Below are 23776 nucleotides of genomic sequence, written 5' to 3' on the forward strand. Positions count from 1 at the left end.
TTTTAATTTTATGTTTTTGTATTGTTCTGAATTTTATACTTAAGGTAAAGAAAATTGACCTCATAATCCAAACATTGAGATGACTTTATATGCTTTTGGCATGGTCTACCGACTGATGACTAAAGAGTATGTATTACTATTAGGCTAGGGTCACATGAGCATGAATTCTCTCATTTAAGAGAAGTGGGTCGATTATGCACCTTACACACTTATCAAACTGATCAGAGTTTGATTTGAGTGTGACCTGATTCTCTCAAATGGGGAAAAGATGGAGAAAAAAATGTCTCCATTTTTTCCAATGTGTCCGTGACATCCAAGTGCAGTCAGATGGTTTCCATGCACTCATTAACTGACATGGCCAAGTGCGATCCGAATATCAGATCAAACTCGGGCATGCTGCAAATTTTTTGCACGGACTGGCTCTGTCTGGGGAAAAAAATCAGGCATGTGCAAGGCTCTATAAAATATCAATGGTCCTAGTGTGATCCAATGTTTTGTCGAATCGCACTTGGACTGAAAATACGGTCATCTACATGAACTCTTTCTGCTACAAACTACCACGAGAGCTGTATAAATCTGTAGGCATCAAATTCTACCATGTGGTGACTACATGCAGACATAACGTTGTTATGTAAGGCTACATAATGCTACAATTGTTTTTTCATTTTTACAATTGCTTATTTGGGCTCTCTTGTATTGTCTATCACCTTGTGGCACTTAACTGATCCTATCTTTGATGACTTTGAGTCAGTACACCTGTCAAACCGTAACACAGGTGTCCTAAGTCGAGCTCAGGGAGGCCAGAATCCCCCCATGGAGCAGAAGGGCATGGGATGACTTTCTATGAGGTATTTCTCCGGATTCAAAATCTGACATTTATGGTCCAAGTATGGTCCATGATGTCCAGCTACAGATCCCTTGACCCAAAGCCAGTCCAGACAATATTGGGAATGTTGGATGCTTAAACCCAGCCCCATTGTAGGTCTGTAACGCCTCCTAGTCCATTAATATTCAACAGAAATTTTTTTTGGTCTTTGTGGTTTTCATTAGTCAAGTCTAGAAGACTGAGCCATCTTTAGAGCTGAAGTTTTTGTCCAGGCCTATAAATGAATTCAATAATTACAATATTGCATCTTTTTCTGTATGATTAATATTTTCCAGGAACTTTAAATTGGATTATACTGAACAATATGCATGGTAATGATGATAACTACTCATTACATGGAGAATTCTATCTCTGTGCCTTCACAAGGTTTGGAAACCTTCAGCTGGTCATTTTTACTGTCCTCCTAATAATGTATCTGCTGTGTGTATTTGGGAATACTTTTATCACTATCATTGTGTGTCTGACCTCCCGTCTTCATACACCCATGTATTATTTTCTATGTAACCTCACAGTTCTGGATATCATATATGTCTCTGTTATCTTGCCAAAACTCATAGTGATATGTGTCACGGGTAATATCGCCATATCTTATTCAGGATGCTTTGCACAAGTATTTTTTTACGTATTTTGTATCGGGACAGAATTTTTTCATACTGGCATCTATGGCCTATGACCGATATGTGGCTATTTGTACTCCTTTACACTATCTGCTTGTTATGAACCAAAATACATGTCTGACACTTTCTGTCTTCTCCTTCATTCTCGGTGTGTTAAATGCAGTGATGTATCCACTGCTAATCTCAAAATTATCATTTGGCAATTCTCATGAAATCAATCATTTCTTTTGTCATATGAAATCTGTGCTGAAGCTAAGCCGCGCTGAAGGAGCAGGAGTTGACCTTCTGATAACTGTAGATGGCATCGTTTTAGGATTCTCCACCTTCATCCTCATTCTTATTTCATATATTTTCATCATCTCCACCATTTTGAAGATCCAGACATCATCCGGCAGGTTAAAGGCTTTTTCCAGTTGTTCTTCTCACCTCACCGTGGTCCTATTGTTTTGTCTAACATCTCTTAGCCTTAATATAAAACCAGAAAATGAGCTGACTCAAGAACAGGATAAAATTTTTTCCATGTTATATATTGCTGTGGTTCCACTTTTAAATCCAGTGGTGTACAGCTTAAGAAACAAGGAAGTTATAAAAGCTATAGAAAAGATTGTTTTCAAAAAGTAACCAAAATTGGAATTATATTGAGTACCAACATGAGAAATGAACATGTAGAGCAAAGGCTTTCATGTTCAATGTCTAGATCAGTGGTTCCCAAACTCCATGTCCTCACGGACCCCAACAGGTCATGTTTTCAGGATTTCCATAGTGTTACACATATGAGAGAATTCCTGATGCCTTGATGATACTTCCATCACCTGTGAAATACTAAGGAAATCCTGAAAACATGACCGGTTGGGGTCCGCGAGGACTGGAGTTTGGGAACCACTGGTCTAGATGATGGGACCATAAGAAGAAAGGTCTCAGAAATTAAATATTTTGCAGGTTAACAATATGGAAAAACACAAATTACATAGTAGGTTTTCTCTGGCCTTAAAAGCTCATTCAGAAGTCCGATTTCCATTTACAAGTGCTCTTTACCTGTGCTGTATATGGATAGCGCTTGTACCTGTGATAGTCTCTTTTGGGTAATTCATGTGACTGATTTTTCGCAGATTGAGCGATTTACAGAAAAATGCAGAGACCTGTCCGATTCTGACCTGAGGGTTGGATCAAAATTGGCAATGCAAGTCTATGGGTCCTTGAAAAAATGGAATAGCATCCAAGTGCGGTCCACTTTTCATCTATAGTCACATATGAGAAGATAGAGCAACTTTTTTTTTCTCTCTCCACACGCGAGAAAAACAGATGACACTCGGGCCGCACTCTGACTAAACTTTGATCAAAGTATGATTAAAATAGTCACTCCATTTTTCTCATACGTAAGAAAAAACAGAAGTTTGAATGAGGCCTAAGTTTAATAGAGTTACTACAAGCTATCTTTGTGATCAAGGCAGGTGTTTTGGATGACTAATCTCCAGGCTGGGTCGACATCATAATAGGTGTCATGTGGGCAATCGATCATTTAGTTTGTCCATTCCTCTTTGGCATTATAGTTTCTTATTATAATGTTTCATAGTCATCATTTCATTCAAGCAAAATCCTCAACACAATTAAACTTTTCAATACAGTCAGGATTTTTTTTTTGTCTCTCACCAATGGCAAAGTGGTACTCTAGCTGGCTGCCTACTGTGTCTGTGCCAAAACTGGAGATTCAATTATTTATACAGCCCTCTCCTCCCTGAAAAAAAAGCAAAAAAATTATCACTAAGTCTTAGTTGGCATACTGAGCAATCTTAGAGTTCCAGGCTGGTGGACGTTTTTATTTTCAGTTTTCAATCACAGAAGTAAATTGTTTCTAGTCATATATATATTTTTTTCCTGTTTTTTTTATCTAAGAGAACTTCACCTCAGCCCAACTGGAGCAAACTTCAGATCCACAGACATGTCGTAAATTATTTGTACCATAAAGTGAACATGGAAAAATAATAAAAAGTATTGAAATTCATACTCATATTTACATTTTCATGGACTAAATAGACAGTGTGGAATCTTTTTTATAGCCTCGAATGGACTAGAAATTAAGGAATCTCATCACCACCAGAATAGTTTTGCACTGTTGCCTTGTATTGAGAAATTGTATTGACTTTCCAAGCATGGTCAAGCAAGATCATTTCAATAAAAAAAAAGATATATTTTATCATACCAAATTGTTGTTTCTTTCAGCAAAAAATGGAAAAGTCATATAAAAATGTGATATAAAAAGTCTACACACCTTTGTTAAAATGCCAGGTTTTTGTCATGTAGAAAAATTATACCAAGAAGAATCATTTCAGAGTTTTTTCCACCTTTAACCCCTTAACCCCCAAGGGTGGTTTGCACGTTCATGACCTGGCCAATTTTTACAATTCTGACCACTGTCCCTTTATGAGGTAATAACTCTGAAAAGCTTCAATGGTTCCCAGTGATTCTGACAATGTTTTCTCATGACATATTGTACTTCATTTTAGTGGTAAAATTTCATTCAAATAACTTGCGTTTATTTGTGAAAAAAATGGAAATTTGGCAAAAATTTAGAAAATTTTGCAATTTTCCAACTTTGAATTTTTATGCCCTTAAATCACAGAGATACAGCACACAAAAAACTTAATAAATAACATTTCCCACATGTTTACTTTACATCAGCACAATTTTGGAACCCAAATTTTTTTTTCTTAGGAAGTTATAAGGGTTAAAAGTTGACCAGCGATTTCTCATTTTTGCAACACCATTTTATTTTTCCGGACCACATCACATTTGAAGCCACTTTGAGGGGTCTATATGATTGAAAACACCCAAAAGTGACACCATTCTAAAAACTGCACCCCTCAAGGTGCTCCAAACCACATTCAAAAAGTTTATTAACCCTTCAGGTGCTTCACAGAAATTTTTTGAATATTTAAAAAAATGAACATTTAACTTTTTTTCACAAAAAAATACTTCAGGTTATTTTTTTTTATTTTACCAAGGGTAACAGGAGAAGTTGGACTGCAAAAGTTATTGTGCAGTTTGTCCTGAGTATGCTGATACCTGATATGTGGGGGGAACCACTGTTTCGGCGCATGGCAGAGCTCAGAAGGGATAGGAGCGCAGTTTGACTTTTTCAATGCAAAATTGGCTAGAATTCAGATCGGATGCCATGTCACGTTTGGAGAGCCCCTGATGTACCTAAACAGTGGAAACCCCCCACAAATGACCCCAATTTGGAAACTAGACCCCCCAAGGAACTTATCTAGATATGTGGTGAGAACTTTGAACTAACAAGGGCTTCACAGAAGTTTATAACGTACTGTGGTACAATTAAAAAATCATATTTTTTCCACAAAAATGATCTTTTCACCCTCAATTTTTATTTTCCCAAGGGTAACAGGACCCTAAAAGTTATTGTGCAATTTGTCCTGAGTACGCTGATACCCCATATGTGGGTGTAAATGACTATTTGGGTGCATGGCAGCGCTCGGAAGGGAAGCAGCACCATTTGACTTTTTTGGCTGGAATTGAGATCGGACACCATGTCGCGATTGGAAAACCCCTGATGTACCAAAACAATGGAAACCCCCCACAAATGACACCATTTTGGAAACTAGACCCCCCAAGGAACTTATCTAGATGTGTGGTGAGAACTTTGAAAACCCAAGGGCTTCACAGAAGTTTATAACGTACAGCCGTACAATTAAAAAATCATATTTTTTCCACAAAAATGATCTTTTCACCCTCAGTTCTTATTTTTCCAAGGGTAACAGGACCCTAAAAGTTATTGTGCAATTTGTCCTGAGTACGCTGATACCCCACATGTGGGGGTAAACCACAATTTGGGCGCATGGCAGAGCTCGGAAGGGAAGCTGCGCCATTTGACATTTTTGGCTGGAATTGAGATCGGACACCATGTCGCGTTTGGAAAGCCCCTGATGTACCAAAACAGTGAAACCCCCCCACAAATTACACCATTGTGGAAACTAGACCCCCCCAAGGAACTTATATAGATGTGTGGTGAGCACTTTGAACCCACCTAGTGCTTCTCAGTAGTTTATAGCGACCGGGCGTGAAAATAAAAAAATCATATTTTTTCAACAAACATGATCTTTTAGTCCCCATTTTTTTTATTTTCCCAAGGGTACCAGGAGAAATTGGACCCCAAACGTTGTTGTGCAATTTGTCCTGAGTACGCTGATATCACAAATGTGGGAGAAAACTACTGTATGGGCACACGTCGGGGCTCGGAAGGGAAGTAGTGACGTTTTGGAATGCAGACTTTGATGGAATGGTCTGCGGGTGTCATGTGCGTTTGGAGATCCCCTGATGTACCTAAACTATTGAAACTCCCCACAAGTGACTCCATTTTGGAAACTAGACCCCCCACGGAACTTATCTAGATGTGTGGTGAGCACTTTGAACCCCCAAGGGCTTCACAGAAGTTTATAACGCTCGGACGTGAAAATAGTAATAACATTTTTTTCCACAAAAATGATATTTTTGCCCCCAATTTTTTATTTTCCTAATGGTAACAGGAGAAATTGGACCCCAAAAGTTGTTTTGCAATTTGTCGTACGCTGATACCCTACATGTGGGGGTAAAACACTGGGGCGCTGATACCCTACATGTGGGGGTAAAACACTGGGGCGCATGGCAGAGCTAGGAAGGGAAGGAGCACCATTTGACTTTTTCAACGCAGAATTGGCTGGAATTGAGATCAGACGCCATGTTGCATTTGGAGAGCCCCTGATGTGCCCAAACAGTGGAAACAGTGGAAACCCCCCAATTCTAACTCCAACCCTAACCCCAACACACCCCTAACCCCAACAGTGTAAACGCACCCCCCAAAAGAAATTCATGAAATGCTGGTTTTTGTTCATTCTGCATCCCAAAAATCGAAATAAAAAGCGATCAAAAGATGTCACGTGCCCGAAAATGATACCAATAAAAACGACAACTCATCCCACAAAAAATAAGACCTCACATGACTCGGTGGGTCAAAATATGGAAAAATTATAGCTCTCAATATGTGGTGATTCAAAAACTATTTTTACAATAAAAAGCGTCTTTTAGCGTGTGACAGCTGCCAAATATAAAAACCGCCATAAATAGTAAATCAAACCCCCCGTTATCACCCCCTTAGTTAGGGAAAAATAATAAATTAAAAAATGTATTTATGTTGAATCTATTTTATTGAAAACAATTAGACACAACATATAAGACAACAACAAGAATTGTACACCAAACCACACTTGGTTACAGTATAATCAGTCTCCTGTAAAGGTAAGATGTCTTCCGGCTCATATGTTCGTGTGCCTTGGTCGAGCGAAGATCGACGCACCTTCCTCAAAATTATCTCATGTAAGAGAACAAACAGGAACTTGTCTTTGTATCTTAATTGACTCAACTGTAAGAGCATTTTTCATACCATAGCTACTCATATATAATAAAACAACATGTAAAAAGTGTCATTATGCTCAGTGTGTCCTCCAGTACGTTATCAGCTTCCCTGATCAAATATAAGGAGATAATAATTGCGGACATACATAACGGTACATTTGCTTGTAACCAATGGGAGTGCACTCCCAAGACAAAGAAGAAAGAAGTTAAGAAAGGGAAAGGAAACTCACAGGAGAGGATGTAGGGGAAAAGGAAATGAAAGAGAGGGGAAGGGGAGGGGTGAGGAAAGGAAAAGCGGGCCACGGATTTCCGAACCGACCATTAAGGAGCTTCCTCGAGCAATCGAGGGAGTTCAGATGTTTCCTTGAATAAAATCCAAAGCTGCCACGCTCGGACCAACCGGGTGTTATCACCTTCCATTTCAGCCAATAATTCCTCCATACGGAAAATGTCTGCAAATTCCGCCAACCATTCTGCCATAGTTGGCGGTGTTGTCGTGCGCCAGTGACGTGGGATTACCATCCGCGCCGCGGTAGTACAGAACCTAAGAAGGCTCTTCTTCTGAGTGGATATAGATCCTGGGAGAATTGATAGGATGGCAATCTGTGGGGAGGGGGGAACACATTTACCAGTAATCTTTTGATAAGCCCGAAATACCTTTTCCCAGAAGGATCGTACAGCAGGGCACTGCCACCATATATGGAGCAGCGTACCCCTCTCAGCTCCACAACGCCAGCAGACATCGTCTACGGATGGGAAAATAGATTTTAATCTGACGGGGGACAGATACCACCTGGTCAGTATCTTAAAGTTTTTCTCTTGTGCGCCCCCAGCCGGAGACATTTTATGCGTGAAGAGGTATGCCTTGTCAAGGTCTTCACCTGAAAATTTACATCCCATCTCATCCTCCCACGCTCAAATGTAGCTCGGAGCCCTGTCCGAGTCTCCTGTATGGAATTCCTGATATAAAAGAGAAATCAGATGAGAGGGAGGGCTCTGTTGTTGTAATAAAGTTTCCAGCCGTGTCATGGGGGGAACAGATGAACGATCGACCAAACGTCCCCGAAGAAATGATCTCAATTGGTTGTATTCCATCCAGGAGAGAGCCCCATCGGGGAACTTCTCTCGTAAGGCATCCCAGGACGGAACACTCCCCCCCCACCAGAACCTGTCCTAGTCTTAAGTCAGAACTACTATGCCAACCCAGAAATTGGTTTCTGTGACATCCTGGAGGAAAATCCGGGTTACCAAATATTGGTGTCAGTGGATTTAGGGTGCTAATAAATTTCTTTTTATTTTTAAAACGATTCCATATCTGTAGGACTTCTCGAATCAAGAAGCCAGTGGATTCCTCACATTCATTTGCACCCAACTCATAACGTTGGATCCATGGAAGATGGCGCAGTGGGATACTAAAAGATGTTTGCTCCAATTGAACCCATTGCTTTGAGTGGTAGTTGAATTGCCAGTCAAATAAACGTGCAAGTAAGGAGGCCCTATGGTAAAGTTCCAGATCAGGCAGACCCACCCCACCTCTGGATTTTGGAGTGGTTAAGATAGAATATTTTAAGCGGGGTCTAGAAGCCTGCCAGATAAAGCGAATTAGCGCAGATCTGATGGTCTGGAAGAATGTCTTCGGCGGTACAACCGGAACCGCCTGGAACAGGTATAAAAACCTAGGAAGAATGTCCATCTTAAATGAATTCATCCTACCAAACCATGAGATAGTTTTCCGTCCGTATTCCCTCAGACGTTTCAGAGTCGATTCTAAGAGGGGCACATAGTTTAATTTATATAGGTCAGTCATGTCAGTAGGAATTTGAACACCCAAATATTGGATGGCTCCAGTTTTCCATCGAAAGGGGAAGTTTCCCATTATGCTTGTAAGTTCTGCCTGTCCTAAGGAAATGTTGAGGGCTTCAGTTTTCTGAAAATTGATTTTAAAGTTACTGACTGCTCCATATTTTCGAAACTCTTCCATTAGTGATGGGAGAGTAATGTGTGGTTGGGATATATACAGTAAGAGATCATCTGCATAAAGAGAGGCCTTATAATGGACGCGGTCCACCCAGAGACCGTGCACACTGGAGTTCTTCCTAATCGCCACCGCCAAATGTTCCATAACTATCGCGTACAAGAGAGGCGACGGGGGCAACCCTGTCGAGTCCCGTTCCTAATGGAAATAGGGTCTGATAAAGCCCCGTTAACCCTAACCCTCGCTGAAGGGCCAGAGTATAGGGCTGCGATTCTGTGTAGGAAACGATTTCCCAGGCCCAATTGTTTTAGGGCCGAGAACATGAAGCCCCAGTGCACACGGTCAAAGGCCTTCTCCGCGTCAATCGATAACAAAGCCAGTGGTTTACTTTTTGATTTAGCATGTGCAGTCAATATAAGAGTTTTGCCTATGCCATCTCTCGCTTCTCTCCCTCGCACAAATCCCACCTGGTCCGAATGTACTACTAAAGGTAGAAGAGGAACCAGTCGATTTGCCAAGATCTTAGCGTACAATTTTACGTCGATATTGATGAGAGATATTGGGCGGTAATTAGTTACTACTTTAGGATCTTTCCCTGGCTTCGGTATGACTGTGATAAACGCCTCTAAGGATTGTGGGACAAACAGGGTGTCGAGTGCAATGGTATTGAACACCGACGTCATGATGGGGCTAAGTTGTTCACAAAACATCTTGTAAAAATGAGGGGAAAAACCGTCCGGTCCCGGACTCTTACCAGTCGGAGTATTTCGAATGACGTCGTCAATCTCCTCTAACGTAAAATCAGTGGCTAATGGCGTTGTCAGGTCTAATGGCGTCGGAAGGGCTGTGTCCCGTATATAAGACTCTATGTGTGATTGGGGGTCCAAAAGCGGCTGAGGGGGGTAATCTCCATTAATATTATACAGTGTATGGTAATACCGCCTCATTATATCCAAAATTTCTGTCGGGTTCGACGTCGTCTGACCTCTATGTCGTTGGAGAGATGGAATGTATGCGGTTTGATTGCGTGGATGTAGAAATCTAGCTAATAAACGCCCACATTTATTGGCCTGACCGTATAATATACTCTTAAAACGATTTCTATGGTGACGGTATTTCTCATTTAGTAGTGACTTCAGATCGTCTCTGCATTTAATCAGGTCAGTCATCGTCTCCGCCTCCTTAGTCATCTTATGTTTCGTCTCCAACCGCAAAATTTTTCCGTCAGGTCTATAATTTCCCTACTTTTTATTTGTTTTAGGCGAGATCCATGTTTGATAAGTACCCCTCTGAGTATGCATTTGAGAGTTTCCCATTTGATAGGCATAGCAGTAGTGTCATGTGCGTGGTCTTGTAGGAATTCTGCTATGGTAGTCTTAATATTAGCCACACAAGTAGTGTCCTTCAAAATGTTATCGTTCAATCTCCATGTCCACTGTTGTACCCCTGAATCGGGAAGACTAATGTCTAGAAAGACTGGAGCATGATCCGACCATAAAAAACTGCCGATGGACGGTTTCGGATCCCAAGCCAGTGCGCAATGGCTAAGGAGGAAGAAGTCTATTCTACCATAGGAGTTATGTGGTGTGGAGAAGAACGTATAATCTTTCCCGTCAGGGTTAAGTAGTCTCCAGACATCAGTAAGACGTAAATCGTGTAGGTCTTTTTTCAAAGAGGACAGTTGACGGATAGATAGGTAAGATTTTGCCGCTGTAGAGTCCAATGTCAGGTTAAGAGTCAAATTAAAGTCAACCCCTTCCGCAAAATCCGCCATTGTCTTCAAGAAGGATCTAGCTGTCCGTATCTGGTCTCGGGTGGGGGCGTACCATCCTGCTATAGTATATATTGTTGAAAAAATTTGAATTTTCAAAATTACGTATCTGCCCTCCGTGTCGACCAATGTGTCCAACACGGTATGTTGAAGGGATTTATGGAGTGCTATAGATACACCTCGGGATCGGGAGTTCGGGTTAGTACTATGAAACCAGGTTGTGTAATAACGATCGTGTATATTAGGAACATGTCCAGTTTTAAAATGTGTCTCTTGTAAAAGTAACACATTTACTCTTTTCTTATGCATGCCATATAAGATATGTGACCGTTTCTGTGTAATGTTAAAGCCTCTAGTATTTAAGGAGCCCAATATGATCTTCTGCGCGGCAGTCTTACCCGGCATTGTGGATGTAGTCCGGGGTCAAGGATGTAAATTTCACCTACAAGGAGGAGTCGGCCTCGGGGTCCAGTGCCCGCTACTGAGAAGGGAAAAAAAGGTTAGGGAAAAGGGAGGGGTGGATACAGAAAAAGGCAAAAAGAAAAGTAAATAAAGTTAACAAAGGACAAAGAATAGAAGAAATTAACAATACGAGTGCGAATAGTCACACTCCAACAGAAAATTTAACCAAGTGGAGAAAAACGTTAGTGGCTGCGAGCCTTAACGGTAAAGCAGCGTCTCCAGGGGGCACGTGTATGACAAAAGAGGAGTCGGAGATACCACCTCCCTCGACACCCGACCCCGTAATGATATAACAGTCGTGGTCTTTGCAAATCAAAAATGTAACGGGTAAAGACCATATGCATCCTATCAGAACTATAACACGTATGATACCTATAACGACTCCCGACTAGCTTCAATATCGTTGAGATGGGCAATACACAAAGGTATTCCACCCTATATCTCTGAACTAGTATAAATTTTTTAGAATCCACTTCTTTTTTCAAAAACAGGACATCCTAGATTAATAGTCCACTAAAGGACAAAGAACATTGCTAATTCAAGAAATATGGGCTGTTTAAGAATATAATACAGAATAATCAGTCAGCTTCTCCTTCTTCCGGGTGTATGCGTCCCTGTCCATTAGGCCATCTTCCGCGACGGCGCTGTTGTTGAGGGTCTAGGCCTCTGCAGGGGTCCTCCATTCGATAAAATGATGGTAAGGATGGCCAGTCAGGAATGTCCACCACAGGTATGTCGAGGGCAGCTGAAAAAGCTGGAACACTGCTAGGGTGACTCAATCGATGCACTCTGCCTCTCTTCTGAACTCGAAGACAAAATGGAAATCCCCAGGTATAAAGAAGGTCACGCTGCCGCAGTTCATTCAAAAGGGGGCGAAGAGCTCTACGTCTCTGTAAGGTCCATCTGGACAGATCTGGAAAAAGCTGTATGCGAGAATCCAAATGTTGTATGGGCTTTGCTCTTCTGGCTGCTCCCATGACCGCATCTTTAAGCTGGTACTTGTGCACCCGGCATATCACATCTCTCGGTGGGTCTTGTTCGCCGGGACGTGGGCCTAGAGCCCTATGTGCACGGTCTATTTCCAATGGGGTGTCTTGAGGTCTGTCTAACACCGTGTTGAAAATGCCTCTCAGAGTGGTATTCAGCTCCCGGGGAGCTATAGATTCAGGTAATCCTCGTATTCTTATATTATTCCTACGTCCCCTGTTCTCGGAGTCATCCAGCATTTCTGCTAGGGTCTGTAATTGTCTAGCTTGGGCTGCTGTGACGCTTTCTTGAGCCTCCATTCTTTCACTCAGGGAGGATAGAAGCTGGTCATGGGATTCCACTTTCTAGCCACATTGTTGGATGTCATCTTTAAGTACAGAAAGTTCAGCCTTATAGGATGATTCTAGACGAGCAATGTACTGCTCCATATCCCGCTTAGTTGGAATATCCTTTAGTTTATTGTATAGTAAGTTGAGATCAGCTCCTATGGGCGCTGCGGAGTATCCAGTCAATGGAGACACCGATGTCTCACCCGGTGATATTATAGATGCATCTATTCGGTGGGCAGGTGGGGGAGCCGCGCCGGGCAGCTGTCGTGCCTGATGTGCAGGCGATCCAGCGCCATCCCCTTGCTCTCCCATCGTGGGGTCCGCAACCCCCAATGCTGGAGATCCACCAGCGATGCCAAGACTGACATCCGGGGGGACACCGCCGTCTCCCTGTGAGTATGGTGTGGGGGGTTCTGTAGGCATCCCACCCTGGCCACCCCCCGCAGCTATAGAGCGTGGTAGTGCTGCTCTAACTACAGGGTTCCCCTGTGAGAGACAGGCCTCCAGGGGCTCAGCGATTTTATCCTGGGAAGAGCATCCATTCACCCGTGGGGCTCCAGCGTCTACCCGGGTAGGTTTCTGAGGGGTCTCTCCACGCTCCGTTGTCCCACCAGGCAGCTCCCTCACCTCTTGTGCTCTGCCTCCTGTTGTCAGCGGGGCCCGCTGTACTCCGCGCGCCTCCTCTGTCATGGCGCCCGCGGCCTTCTTCCTTCCCGCTGCTGTAAGGTAGCGGGATATGCTCTGAGAGGTCCTGTCGGGTGCTGCGGGGCCGGCGGATATGGTCCCCCTGCTCCTCCTGGTAGTCATCGGGTTAGAGGGCATTTGTAAAGGGCACTTTTCGGGTCAGGTATCTGTACGGGGATGGGAGCTCTCCTGGACAAGTCTTCACTCCTCGCCTGCCATGCCACACCCCCCCTAAAAAAAGAAAAAAAAAAGTATTTATTTCCATTTTCCCATTAGGGTTAGGGTTAGGGCTATGGTTAGGGTTAGGGCTAGGGCTGAGATTAGGGTTAGGGGTGTGTTGGGGTTACGGTTGGAGTTAGAATTGGGGGATTTCCACTGTTTGGGCACATCAGGTGCTCTCCAAATGCAACATGGCATCTGATTTCAATTCCAGGCAATTCTGCGTTGAAAAAGTCAAATGGTGCTCCTTCCCTTCCAAGCTCTGCCATGCGCCCAAACAGTGTTTTACCCCCACATATTTATCAGCCTACTCAGGACAAATTGCAAAACAACTTTTGGGGTCCAATTTCTCCTGTTGCCCTTAGGAAAATAAAAAATTGGGGGCAAAAATATCATTTTTGTGGAAAAAAATATGATTTTTTTATTTTCACGCCCGGGCATTATAAACTCCTGTGAAGCCCTTGGGGGTTCAAAGTGCTCACCACATATCTAGATAAGTTCCTTAGGGGGTCTAGTTTCCAAAATGGTGGAGGGTTTCCACTGTTTAGGTACATCAGGGGCTCTCCAAAGGCAACATGACACCCGCAGACCATTCCATCAAAGTCTGCATTCCAAAACGTCACTACTTCCCTTCCGAGCCCCGACGTGTGCCCATACAGTAATTTTCTCCCACATATGGGGTATCAGCGTACTCAGGACAAATTTGACAACAACTTTTGGGGTCCAATTTCTCCTTGTACCCTTGGGAAAATAAAAAAAAATTGGGGACTAAATAATAATGTTTGTGGAAAAAATACGATTTTTTTATTTTCACGCCCGGGCATTATAAACTTCTGAGAAGCACTGGGGGGGTTCAAAGTGCTCACCACACATCTAGATAAGTTCCTTGGGGGGTCGAGTTACCAAAATGGTGTCATTTGTGGGGGGGTTCCGCTGTTTTGGTACATCAGGGGCTTTCCAAACGCAACATGGTATCCGATCTCAATTCCAGCCAAAAACGTCAAATGGCGCTGCTTCCCTTCCGAGCTCTGCCATGCACCCAAATAGTCGTTTACACCCACATATGAGGTATCAGCGTACTCAGGACGAATTGCACAATAACTTTTAGGGTCCTGCTACCCTTGCAAAGATAAGAATTGAGGGCGAAAAGATAATTTTTGTGGAAAAAATATGATTTTTTAATTGTACGGCTGTACGTTATAAACTTCTGTGAAGCCCTTGGGGGTTCAAAGTTCTCACCACACATCTAGATAAGTTCCTTGGGGGGGTCTAGTTTCCAAAATGGTGTCATTTGTGGGGGGTTTCCACTGTTTAGGCACATCAGGGGCTCTCCAAACGTGACATGGCGTCCGATCTGAATTCCAGCCAATTTTGCATTGAAAAAGTCAAACGGCACTCCTTCCCTTCTGAGCTCTGCCATACGCCGAAACAGTAGTTCCCCTCACATATCAGGTATCAGAGTACTCAGGACAAATTGCACAATAACTTTTGCTGTCCAATTTCTCCTGTTACCCTTGGTAAAATAAAAAAAATTGAACTTGAAGTATTTTTTTTGTGAAAAAAAGTTAAATGTCCATTTTTTTTTAAATATTCAAAAAATTCCTGTGAAGCACCTGAAGGGTTAATAAACTTCTTCAAAGTGGTTTTGAGCACCTTGAGGGGTGCTGTTTTTAGAATGGTGTCACTTTTGGGTATTTTCTATCATATAGACCCCTCAAAGTGGCTTCAAATGTGATGTGGTCCGTAAAAATAAAATGGTGTTGCAAAAATGAGAAATCGCTGGTCAAATTTTAACCCTTATACTTCCTAACAAAAAAATTTTGGTTCCAAAATTGTGCTGATGTAAAGTAAATATGTGGGAAATGTTACTGATTAAGTTTTTTGTGTACCGTATCTCTGTGATTTAAGAGCATAAATATTCAAAGTTGGAAAATTGCGAAATCTTCAAAATTTTTGCCAAATTTTTGTTTTTTTCACAAATAAACACAAGTTATTTGAATGAAATTTTACCACTATCATGAAGTACATAATGTCACGAGAAAACAGTGTCAGAATCACCAAGATCCATGGAAACGTTTCAGAGTTATTACCTCATAAAGGGACAGTGGTCAGAATTGAAAAAATATGCCCGGGAGTTAACATGCAAACCACCCTTGGTGGTGAAGGGGTTAAAAAATTGGCCTGGTCACGAAGGGGTTCTTACCAAATGCCAGAATAATGAGAGAGAGAATGTTTTAAGGCTTTTTTATTACTTACTGCAAAGTCAAACGTTTACATACACTAAGATTACTATGCCTTTAAACAATTCTGGACTGCTGATATGATGATGTTGTCATGTGTTTTGAAGCTTTTGAAGGTTTTTTGGCAACATGTGAGTTAATTAGAGACACACATGTGGATGTATTTTAATGCACACTTGAAACACACTGCTTCTTTGTGTAGGATCATGGGAAAGTCTTCAGAAATCAGCCAAGATATTAGGAAGAGAATTGTGGATTCTCCATGCAGCGGAGAAGTCCTACTAGACATTCAGTAGGTTGAACAATTCTCTCCAAAACTTAAGGGTGAACTCAACTCCATGATCGTAGACTATGTGATTATGTGGAGAGGTAGACCATGGAGATAGAATACATGCTGTAAGAATTATGTGGCAAACTTAGGAGTGGAGGAAAGGTCAGGCAGAGGTATGTAATGAGCCATCTTAGAGAACCTGTCCATCACGACCAACAGGGTGTTGCAACCCTTGAAGGGACTAAGAGCACTACACGTGTTCGAAACACGTCCAGTTATCTAGGACATTACTTCCTCCAGTATACACTGGTTATCAAGCAGCTTATTACCTTTTAATTTGTTTCAATAAAGATTTTGGATTTTATCTCCGGAGCTGGATACCTTCTTTTTTCACAAGTACCTGACGTCAAGTAGACGCTTCTTTGCTCGGATAGAACTACTCATGTGCGGTGTGGACATCATTATAAGGGTGAGCTGAATCAACTTTTTTTCAACCCTTGAAGGGGAGCAGATCTGTGATGAAACCCATAGCAATATGTTGCTGGGGAGCTTATCCCTTTAAGACTTGTTTCTGGCGTATTGTGAACAAGCAGTTAAGTCCTGGACAATAGGATAATTTGCTCAGCTGGCAAAAACAATTTGAAGAAAAAAACACAAGAATCAGAATTCCACTAAGTAGTTTTTTGTATCAGTAATGCTCTGACACCGACAGATAAGGCATCTACCCCCAATACTAACTGCTTATTGGGATTTGAGTGATGCAGCACCAGAGCATTCCAGAAGGGCTCTTTCAGCTGCTAGAAGGCCAACAGTTTCAACTTTTGCCAGTCTCTGATATTGGTCACTTTCTTGGTTAAGGTGGAGATATAGTAAGTGCCATAAGTGACGAGAAGTATGGGATAAAGTGCCAGCTGAAGTTGGTGAAAACCCATGAAGCGCTGAATGGCACACGGACCTTGATAATGAGGTCAGGATAGAACAGAAGACAACTTTCTCTGGCTTCATTTCAAGACCTTGATTGGAAACAATATAGCAAAGGAAAGGCAAGGAGGACATTTCAAAGACACATTTGGACAATTTGGCAAGTAAATTCTTCTCCAAAAGATACAGTAGAACCTGACAAACATGCTACGTGTGGGAAGGAAGGTCAGGGGAGAATATCAGGATACTCACCAAATACACAACCAGAGAAGCTTAAAGGAGATACCAAAAGATGTCATAAACAAACTCCTAAAACACGGTGGCCAGGAATATTATTATTATTACTATTATTTATTTATATAGCACCATTGATTCCATGGTGCTGTACATGAGAAGGGGTTACATACAAATTACAGATATCACTTACAGTAAACAAGCTAGCAATGACAAACTGATACAAAGGGGAAAGGACCCTGCCCTTTCGGACTTACATTCCACAGGATGGTGGGGAAGGAGACAGTAGGTTAGGGGTTGCAGCAGTTCCGGTTGAGGTGATATCTCCGGTAGTGGTGAGGAGGTAGTGGGTCATTGCACGCTTTCTTTAAGAGGTGGGTTTTCAGTTTCCATCTGAAGGATCCGAATGTGGTTGATAGTCGGACATGTTGGGGCAAAGAATTCCAGAGGACGGGGGATATTCGGGAAAAGTCTTGGAGGCGGTTGGATGAAGAGCGAATAAGTGTGGAGGAGAGAAGGAGGTCTTGGGAGGACTGGAGATTACGTGAGGGAAGGTATCGGGAGATTAGCTCAGAGACATAGGGGGGAGACAGGTTGTAGATGGCCTTGTAGGTCAGTATTAGTAATTTGAACTGGATACGCTGAGGGAATGGGAGCCAGTGAAGAGATTTGCAGAGGGAAGAAGCAGAGGAGTAGTGGGGAGAAAGATGAATGAGTCGGGCAGCAGAGTTAAGGCTGGACTGGAGAGGTGTGAGGGTGTTAGCAGGGAGGCCACAGAAAAGGTTGTTGCAGTAGTCGAGGCAGGAGATGATGAGGGCATGCACAAGCATTTTAGTAGATTGAGGGTTGAGGAAAGGACGGATTCTGGAAATATTTTTGAGCTGGAGGCAAAAGGAAGTAGAAAGAGCTTGAATGTGCGGTTTGAAGGACATGGCAGAGTTAAAGGTTACTCCGAGGCAGCGGACTTCCGGTACAAGGGAAAGTGTGATGTCATTAATTGTGATAGATAGGTCAGGTAAGAAAGATCTGTGAGATGGAGGAAAGATGATGAGCTCAGATTTGTCAACTTTAAGCTTGAGGAAGCGAGAGGAGGAGGATATGGCTGATAGACACTCAGGGATTATGGACAGCAGAGAGTTGACGTCTGGGCCAGAAAGGTATATCATGGTGTACAGTGAGGAGGGTAAGTCAAAATGTTAAAGAACAAAAGATGCTGCACTAAGAAGTACGCCCCAGATTGAGGAGAGACAAGGAGATAGGCATCGAGTTTTCCCCATTGCACAGGGGGAATCTCAAGCCATGTCCTCTGCAGTCTCCCATTCCTCTGCAGCCACAAAGATTCCTGCTCAGCAGAGACATCAGTCCAGGTGTCTTACCCAGGCTAATGCTAGGCATCTGGTTGCTCCTTCAGGCTCTGCTGTAACACCATGCTTGAGTCAGCAGCAAGCAGACGCTCCAGGGACTAAGTCCTGTATTTTGCCTACTGAGCATGCCCGTGGGACGACCTCTCATTGGAGGTCAGAGGTCACATGCGCAGGTCCCTTTTCTGCTCTCATTGGTCCACTACAGGGAAGGTCCCGGAATGACACCGCTATAAAAGAGTCTCATGGCCGCTCGGCCATGCTCTAGTATAGACTCTTATGCTTAAGGTGTGTATGATGACGGATGCATGTATCTGGTGACTGACTCATTTGAAACCCCTACCCTTGGTTGTGCTTGTTGTTAGGGTCTAGTGGTCAGAGTCAGTGCCTGTCAGTGGCTAGGCTTTAGGCCACAGTGCTTCCAGGTCAGCACCTCACGTAGCGCCATATTGTGCCATCCAGCGCAAGGTACATAAATACCGCATCTACTTCGCCAAGCTCTGTGAGCTTATCAGGCTTTGGCATTTATATTCGGTGGTAGTGCGGCTCTGTGAGGCAACAGAGTCTGCCTCGTACACACAGGGTGATGTTAATCCACGTGCGTCCACTTATTGTACCGCCATATAGTATCTGCCATTACTTAGCTGCAGTATTCCATCTCTGAACGGTGGACCCCAGGCTGCGAACGCACCTCATTATTATTTTATTATTTGGTTTGTTCCACCAGCTTAACAGTATACTAGCGCCAGGGTCTGGCTAGTAATGGTGGACGAGCAGCGACTCCACAGGTGCATCCAGCAGCTGGAGGGCAGGTTGGCGACTCTCGAGCGCTCAACCTCAACTGTGGATCTTACCGTGGTCGCTGTTCAGGCAGCCATGGAGGCTATCTCCCGTGTGCCCACTGCCATTCCTGCCCCAACTTTATCTCGTCTACCGCTGCCCGAGAAGTTCTCGGGCGATAGTGCCTCTTGTAGGGGTTTCGTGAGCCAGTGCACTATACAGCTGGAGCTGCTGGCTGCACGATTCCCCTCCGAGCGGGCTAAGGTGGGATTTATTATTTCCCTCTTGTCGGGCAGGGCTTTGGAGTGGGCCACACCGCTGTGAGAGCGTGGTGATCATGTGGTACAGAGTGCCTCGCAGTTCTTGGGCACTCTGAAGCAGGTCTTCCTGGGACCTTGAGTCACCCATGACACCGCACTCCGGCTGCTGGCATTGTCACAGGGCTCATCCATGGTCAGCCACTTTGCCATCCAGTTCCGGACGCTGGCCTCTGAGTTGGAGTGGCCAGATAAGGTCGTCATTCTGGCATTCTGGAGAGGTTTGGCTGACCATGTGAAGGACGCCCTGACCACCAGGGAGATTCCCACCACACTGGAGGAGCTTATCACCGACTCCACCCATATTGATTTTCGCTTTGCCGAGCAAGGGTTGGAGCAGTCCCAGTGTAGGCAGAGGATTAGGTAGGCCCCCAGTTTTGTTAAACCTCTGGAATCTCCCGATCAGGCGTCCGAGCGTCAGGGGGCTTCCTGTGAGGGATCCAGGCCCCAGTTCGCTCGAGCTCCTGTGATCTGTCATGTTTGCCGGCAGTCCGGTCACCTTGCCAACCAGTGCCCACAGCGCCTGGGAAAACTCTCCCTCCTAGTGGCCGTAAGAGGCGGCTGACTAGAATCAGCTGCGTTTTCCTCCAAGCTGTCCTTTAAGTGGACACTTGAGTTTGGTTCTTCCACTCTGGCGGTGGAGGTTTGCATGGATTCCGGATCGGAGGTCAATTATATGTCATCTGCCTTAGCTCAACGGCACGATATCTAAACCAGTCACCGTCAGAGTGGTGAATGGCCCAACTCTACCCTCACAGATTACCCACCAGACCGCCCCCCTTGTTACTCTCGGTGTCTCCATCTCATCAGGAGACGATATCCCTCCTCGTCATGCCTGAGGGTATCGACCAGGTTCTTCTAGGGGTCCCCTGGTTGTGGTATCACTCTCCCCATATAGAGTGGTCCTCGGGGATGATTCTTGGGTAGAGTAAATCATGTGAGGGTAGATGTATGAGGGAGTGCGTTCAGGTTGCCTCCACCGAGATCCCCTCAGATCTCTCCTTGCTCCCCAAACACTATCGTCAGTATGCAGACATGTTCTCCAAAAAGGCGGCGGAAACCCTTCCACCGCATCGCCCCTATGACTGTCCTATTGACCTCTTTCTGGGTGCTGAGCCTCCCCGGGGTCGAGTCTACCCCTTGTCTCTCCCGGAGAAAGAGGCCATGTCGCAATACATCAGGGAGAATCTGGCAAGAGGATTCATTAGGAAGTCCGTATCACCAGCGTGGGCGGGATCCTTCTTCGTCCAGAAGAAGAATGGAGAACTGCGTCCCTGCATCTATTACAGGGGTCTTAATGCCATCACCGTTAACCCCTTTCTGCCATCTGACGTACTATCCCATCCCGGGGGGATCACAGCTGACACCCGGCACTATGTGTCGAGGGGCGGTCATGAACCGCCCCTGACACATTAACCCCTGGCACACTGCGATTAAACATGAGTGCAGTGTACCGGGGGTTTAGGGAAGCATCAGCAGAGAGGGGGCTCCCTCCGTGCTTCCCTGAGCCCACCGCAGCAGTGCGATGTGCAGCGCTGCTGCAGGGGCCTTCTTCCCTGTAGGTCCCCGGATCCAAAATGGCACCGGGGACCTTTGGGGACCTGCAGGGAGCCGGCTTCCTCATGCCTGCTGAGCGCAGGCATGAGGAAGTCTGCTGCAGTGCCTGTGACAGATCAGCGATCTGTTACATGACAGTGATGTCCCCCCTGGGACATTGTAATAAAGTTTAAAAAAAAAAGTGTAAAAATAATTTATAAAAAAATCGCTAAATAAAAAAAATATTCCCTAATAAATTCATTTTTTGGAAATAAAAATAAATAAATAAATGAAAGTACACATATTTGGTATCGCCGCGTCCGTAACGACACGCCCTATAAAATTGTCCCATTAGTTAACCCCTTTAGCGAACCCCTTAAAAAATAAAAATAAAAAAAGCAAAAAATAATTATTTATTTATCATACTGCCGAACAAAAAGTGCAATAACGCGCGATCAAAAAGACAGATATAAATAAACATGGTACCGCTGAAAACGTCATCTTGTCCCGCAAAAAGCAAGCCACCACACAGCATCATCAGCGAAAAAGTACAAAAGTTACAGCTCTCAGAATAAAGCGATGCAAAAATAATTATTTTTTATATAAAATTGTTTTCATTGCATAAAAGCGCCAAAACATAAAAAAAGACATAAATGAGGTATCACTGTAACCATACAGACCCGAATAATAAATCCGCCTTATCAATTTTACTGCATACGGAACGGTGTAAACACACCCCCCAAAAGAAATTCTTGAAATGCTGGTTTTTGTTCTTTCTGCGTCCCAAAAATCGGAATAAAAAGCGATCAAAAAATGTCACGCGCCCAAAAATGGTACCAATAAAAACGTCAACTCGTTCCGCAAAAAATAAGACCTCACATGACTCTGTTGGTCAAAATACAAAAAATTATAGCTCTCAAAATGTGGTGATGTAGAAACTATTTTTACAATAAAAGCATCTTTTAGCGTTCGACAGCTGCCAAACATAAAAACCGCCATAAATAGTAAATCAAACCCCGCTTTATCACCCCCTCAGTTAGGGAAAAATAATAAAATTAAAAAAATGTATTTATTTCCATTTTCCCATTAGGGTTAGGGTTAGGGCTAGGGTTAGGGGTAGGGCTAGGGTTAGAGGTGTGCTGGGGTTAGGGTTGAAGTTAGACTTGGGGGATTTCCACTGTTTGGGCACATCAGGGGCTCTCCAAATGCAACATGGTGTCTGATCTCAATTCCAGCCAATTTTCCGTTGAACAAGTCAAATGGTGCTCCTTCCCTTCCAAGCTCTGCAATGCGCCCAAACAGTGGTTTACCCCCACATATGGGGTATCAGCCTACTCAAGACAAATTGCAAAACAACTTTTGGGGTCCAATTTCTCCTGTTACCCTTAGGAAAATAAAAAATTGGGGGCATAAATATCATTTTTGTGGAAAAAAATATGATTTTTTTATTTTCACGCCCGGACGTTATAAACTTCTGTGATGCACTGGGGGGTTCAAAGTGCTCACCGCACATCTAGATAAGTTCCTTAGGGGGTCTAGTTTCCAAAATGGGGTCACTTGTGGGGGGTTTCCACTGTTTAGGTACATCAGGAGCTCTCCAAAGGCAACATGACACCAGCAGACCATTCCATCAAAGTCTGCATTCCAAAACATCACTACTTCCCTTCCGAGCCCCAACAAGTGCCCATACAGTAGTTTTCTCCCACATATGAGGTATCAGGGTACTCAGAATAAATTGGACAACAACTTTTGGGGTCCAATTTCTCCTGTTACCCTTGGGAAAAAAAATTGGGGACTAAATGATCATGTTTGTGGAAAAAATATGATTTTTTTATTTTCACGCCTGGGCGTTATAAGCTTCTATGAAGCACTGGGGGGTTCAAAGTGCTCACCACACATCTAGAAAAGTTCCTTAGGGAGTCTAGTTTCCAAAATGGTTTCATTTGTGGGGGGTTTCCACTGTTTAGGCACATCAGGGGCTTTCCAAACGCAGCATGGCATCCAATCCCAATTCCAGCCAAAAAAGTCAAATGGCGCTGCTTCCTTTCCGAGCTCTGCCATGCGCCCAATAGAGGTTTACCCCCACATATGGGGTATCAACGTACTCAGGACAAATTGCACAATAACTTTTGGGGTCCTGTTACCCTTGGAAAAGTAGAATTTGAGGGTGAAAAGATCATTATTGTGGAAAAAATATGATTTTTTAATTGTACGGCTGTACGTTATAAACTTCTGTGAAGCCCTTGGGGGTTCAAAGTTCTCATCACACATCTAGATAAGTTCCTTGGGGGGTCTAGTTTCCAAAATGGTGTCATTTGTGGGGGGTTTCCACTGTTTTGGTATATCAGGGGCTTTCCAAACGCGACATGGTGTCCGATCTCAATTCCAGCCAAAAAAGTCAAATGGCACTGCTTCCCGTCCGAACTCTGCCAGGCACCCAAATAGTGGTTTACCCCCACATATGGGGTATCAGCGTACTCAGGAAAAATTGCACAATAACTTTTAGGGTCCTGTTACCCTTGGAAAAATAAAAATTGGGGGTGAAAAGATCATTTTTGTGGAAAAAATATGATTTTTTAATTGTACCACTGTACGTTATAAACTTCTGTGAAGCCCTTGTTGGTTCAGAGTTCTCACCACATATCTAGATAAGTTCCTTGGGGGGTCTAATTTCCAAAATCTGTCATTTGTGGGGGGTTTCCACTGCTTAGGTACATCAGGGGCTCTCCAAACTTAACATGGCGTTCGATCTGAATTCTAGCCAATTTTGCATTGAAAAC

At 43.6% G+C, this 23776-nt stretch overlaps 1 pseudogene; it reads left to right on the forward strand.

Moving 5' to 3' along the window:
* The first annotated feature begins 1190 nt into the window (after positions 1-1190).
* LOC141060827 (olfactory receptor 5AR1-like) lies at positions 1191-2124 on the forward strand (annotated as a pseudogene).
* The last annotated feature ends 21652 nt before the right edge of the window (positions 2125-23776 follow it).

The sequence above is a fragment of the Dendrobates tinctorius genome, unplaced genomic scaffold (genome assembly GCF_039654945.1).
Source record: "Dendrobates tinctorius isolate UK_male_01 unplaced genomic scaffold, ASM3965494v1 ptg000245l, whole genome shotgun sequence".
Taxonomy (NCBI): domain Eukaryota; kingdom Metazoa; phylum Chordata; class Amphibia; order Anura; family Dendrobatidae; genus Dendrobates; species Dendrobates tinctorius.